Raw genomic sequence first — 5,053 nt, forward strand, 5'->3', positions numbered from 1 at the left:
GCCTCCCAGCACCAGGATCAGCGGAGCTGCGAGGCCTCCTGGCCTCTGGAGCAGTCCCAGTGGGCAGCGCCCAAACCCCCTGATCGCCTTGTGGCTCTGTGTGTGACAGGGGGCGGGGCCACAACCTCCCTATAGGCCCTGCTCTGTTCCTGACATAGGGGAGCTCCGCAATCCCCTGATCAGCCCTGCTCTGTGTGTGACAGGGTGCAGCGCCCCAACCCCCTGATCGGCCCTGCTCTGTGCGTGGTAGAGGGCGGTGCCCCAATCCCCCCGGCCCCCCCATGGGCCCTGCTCTGTGTGTGATGGGGTAGAGCCATAACCTCCCCATCGGCCCTGTCCTGAGTGTGATAGTGGCGGTGCCCCAACCACCTGATTGGCCCTGCTCTGTGTGTGACGGGGGAACTTCCCAACCCCCCGATCGGCCCTACTCTGTGCATGATAGGGTACGGAGCCCCAACCCCCCTGATGGGCCCTGCTCTGTGCGTGACAAGGGGCAGTGCCCCACCCCCCTGATTGGCCCTGCTCTGTGCGTGACAGGGGGTGGCATTGCAACCTCCCCATCGACCCTGCCTTGAGTGTGACAGGGGGCGGTGCCCCAACCTCCTGATCCGCCCTGCTCTGTGTGTGACGGGGGCGGTGCCCCAATTCCCCAATCGGCCCTGCTCTGAGCCCGACCAGGGGCTGCACCTAGGGATTGGGCCTGCCCTCTGCCACCCGGGGGGAGGCCTAAGCCAGCAGGTCATTATCTCCCGAGGGGTCCCAGACTGCAAGAGGGCACAGGCCGGGCTGAGGGACACCCCCTACACCCCGAGTACACAAATTTTTGTGCACCGGGCCTCTAGTAATTATATAATTCTAGGAAGTTATTTTCTTGAAAACCATTTAGCTATGTTTATATGACATATCTTCAATATCATCTATTCCAAATATTTTTGAATTTCCATTGTGCTTCCTCTTTTGATTCGTGAGTTGCTTAGAATTTTATGTCTAAATTTTATAGTAATTGGTGCTTTTCTATTTAGCTTTTGTTATGGGTTTTAAGAGTAATTCAACTCTACTTACAGAGCATATTATGAATAATTTTAATCTTTTAAAATATACTGGAAGCCCAGTGCACGAAATTCATGCATGGGGGGGTCCACAGCCTGACCTGCACCCTCTACAATCTGAGAGCCCTCAGGGGAGCCCTCTCCAATCTGGGAGACCTGACAGCTTAGGCCCACTCCCCGTGATTCTCCGCTCTCTGCAGGGCCTGGCCGCTCCACACCCACTTCCCAGAGGCTCTCTGCGGCCCAGAGGCCCTCAGCAGCTGCACCTCCGCCCCCCAGGACTGGGGGACTCCAGCAGGGCTGAAGGGACTGGGCTGAAGGGACTGGGTGCCACCATCTTGTGGCTATGGGCACTGCAATTTTTGTAATGGAGTGATGGTTAATTTGCATATTACCTTTTTGTTAGATAGAATTGCACATTTTTTATGACACAGCAAATGGAAAATCTAGTACACATTCCATGTGCATTTGCAAACCACTGCGTGTGCATTCTGCCATTGTTGGATGCAGTGATCTATATTAGATACTTAGGAAAGCTCCGTTTTTTGCTATGGCAAGTAACGATACAATAGACATCTTACTGCATATGTAACTTTTTGTTCATATTGAATTATTTCCTTGGAGTAAATTCTCAAGAGTGCCATTACTGGGTCAAAGGGTTAAGGATATCTATATGGCTCTTTCTTCTTACATGATATTGCTTTCTAAAAGCATTGTATCTAATTATAGTGTCATTTATGATGCATGAAATTACCAAATTCCCCACAGTGTTGGGTGTTGTAATTGTTTTGTTAATAAAGTGAAGACTAAAGTGTAACTCAAAGCTGACAATAATTTTCATGTCTGGTAACTAGACAAGATGAATGCTTTTCTAAGTGTTCATTTACTATTTCAATTTCCTCTTGTAGAAATTGCTAGTCACCTGTTTTATAATCTACTGGGATCTTGATACATTTAGAATAAATTTGAATGAGTAATTTTATAATATTGGCAGTTCACCCTTGACTTACATATTTGGTGCAAATGTTTTCCCAATCTATTATCTCTATAATTTTAGCTTTACTGTTTTTTTCACTCTACAATCATGATTAATTTGTGTAGATTTGAATCTACTTCTTTGTTTGTGACTAGTCCTTTCACTTCAAAATTAGGACAATATTTTATTCTTTTCCAGTTCCATTTTTTCTTTTCTTTTTCTCCCTTCCTAATGTTTTTATTCATGTATGGTATTGAACAGCACTGTCCAATAGGAATGTAATGATAGGTACATATGTGATTTATAATTTTCTATTAGCCACATTCAGAAAGTAAAAATAAATAAGTGTAATTAATTTTAACCATACATTTTATTTAACCTAGTACCCAAAATATGGGCAATTTTGCTGGGCATGGTTCCAATGTACAGGAAGTTCAGTCACCACTGCTGAGTTATACAATAATATATTCAATATGCCATTCAGTATTCAATAACGTGGCTCAAATTTAAATCACTATGGTATAATAGCTGTGAGTGGTTGCATGAAGTACAAATTTTGCTGCTAGAGTTTCAGTTCACAAATGACACAAAAACAAATGAGGTGCAGCAGCACCAGTGACCAGTCAGATCATTTCTTTCAAAGTCTGTTGGAGACTGGTCACTGCACCTGTTATTCAGTTCATACAGGGACAGCATAGTGTGTAGTTGTGTTGTCTGCTTGTCTCTCAGTGGTAAACCCATGTGACATTTTACAAAAATGGATAATCAGAAGAGGGAACTTGGCTGACAAAGGTGAGAGAGCAGCAAAGAAACAAAGATGATATTGTTGGCAGTGAAATCTGGTGGATGAGAAGAAAGATGACTGGGAAGTTGGCACTTCCACTGTCCTGGAGGCCGGATGTGCAGCCAGAGGACCTTGGTAAAGGCAAAGGTGACATAAATGAGGAACAAGTTGTGACCAAAAGGATGCAGATGTCGCAGAGGAAGTGACACTAGCTAAACATTTCATACTAACGTCACTCCAAGAGATGTTTGGTGACTTTGGGAGAGCAAGGGATCACATGCTGGGAGCTGACCTCAGACAGGAGGCTGACAGTTCACCTAGGCTTGGGAAACATGCTCCCTCCATATATAAGTTACACAAGAAACTGGCAAGCACTGGCCAAACCACTCGCGATCAGTTTATTGCAATGAGAAAAACTCTTCAATTCTCAGTTTTTCTAATATTATCACTGTGTGCCAAGTAAATTAATTTTACTACTTTTTTCATTTCTTCATACATCTGCATCTGACAGTGAGAATTTTACTATTTTGACAAAAAAAATCTAAAGGTCACATAACAGTCATCGTTTCCCCTACTGATTCTTATTAAAATCATCTGTATGGTGTTAGGTTGCAAAGTCACTGTCGTGGTTCCGCACCACCATGCAAAGCAAGGATTGCCTATGATAGCATTTCAACATATCATCAACATGAAGTTTTGAGATGTACCACTTTTTTCATGTTAAGTCTTTAAAATACCATGTGCCAAAAAGTATATAAATAAATAAAATAAAATAAAATAAAATACCATGTGCACTTAACATGTATAGAACCACTCCTTGCAGACAAGAAACATTTCAAGGATGCGGTAGCCACACCGGGTAGTGGTTGCAGTATTGACAGCACAAGTCCAGAGCCTCCTTTCTTTTTAAGCCAGAGTTGCAAGGAGTTGGTGGGAATACAAGTAACTGAGTAGAAACATACTGTCCCAACAAATCACAGTTTAATGTGGAGAAGATGCAGGGAGACATGTTCTGCCTCAGTGGTAATGAAGGTACTGACATGACTTCAGCTCCCTCTGGAATGCAGGCTGAGAAAACCAGCCTGGAATAGTTCTCATCACCTCGTTGGAGTCAGCCTCCATGGAGCAATGAGGGAAACGAAAAAAGAAAAAAGAAGAAATAGTCTTTCAGGGAAAATACTGGCTCCTTCGTCCCCATGGGAGCTGAAGCAGCCTGGCTAAGCATAGCAGTGGGGTGATTTAGAAGAGCTTTTGGGTTAACACATTTTCTCTGGAATTTCACACAGAGTCTGGGGGCCTCTGAAGAGTGAGTAATCTGCATGGAGTTTTGGAAACACTTTTGCAAGCTTGTGTAGTCAGCAGACTATTTGTTTGATTTCCTCCTCAGTTTCACTTTCTGGGAAGTCCCAGCAGCCTAATAGGAATGGTAACGGCACCTGCGTGGCTGTTGGTCTGCAGGCATCTTTCCTCCTAATATTCCCCAAATGGTTACCCTGCCTGCTGTCCTACAATCTCTACATTTTTCTCGGGTGAACAAGGTTATTACACCTATTCCCTTTCTAATCCCTGCTCCGCCTGATAATTGGCCCACAAATACTTGTACACCGTTCACATCTGAAGTTAGATGCCATATGGGTGTGCGTGTGTGTATGTGTGTGTGTGTATGTGTATGAACTTGCACTGCCATGCTTCCTAACAAATTTCTCATTCATTAGAAAAGAATATAGTAAAGTGGTTAAAAATATAATCTTTGAAGGCAAAGAAATCTGAATTCAAGTTTCAATGCGATCACTTACTAGATATATACTCTTGAACATGTTACTTAATTTTATGTGCATCAGTTTCCTCATCTATACCAAAATGGCAATACTAATGCCACCAACTTCATAGAGTTGAGATTATGTATGTAGAGTGTTTAGTCAATGTACGTCACATTGTAAATGACACAATAATGGCCATACTTCATTACTGGTGTTATTATCTTCATCTATTATTGTTACTGTTAGAACTTATGCTTGAAAAGAGCAAAACAAACCAAAAACACATAACAGAAGAAAAAGAATCCAGATTCAAAACTGGCATTAAATAGTCAAGGTTTCCTTGGGCAAAGGGTATCGTGGCAAAAGACCATATATCCCCCGGCAGTCTGCAAGACTTCTCAAAAACCCTCTTCACCAGTGTATATTCTAGGGGTCGCCTTCAGGACAAACCTCTCTGTCTCTCCTCAGAGCTGCAGCTATGCTG

The sequence above is a fragment of the Myotis davidii genome, unplaced genomic scaffold, assembly GCF_000327345.1.
Source record: "Myotis davidii unplaced genomic scaffold, ASM32734v1 scaffold923, whole genome shotgun sequence".
NCBI classification, from domain to species: Eukaryota; Metazoa; Chordata; class Mammalia; order Chiroptera; family Vespertilionidae; genus Myotis; species Myotis davidii.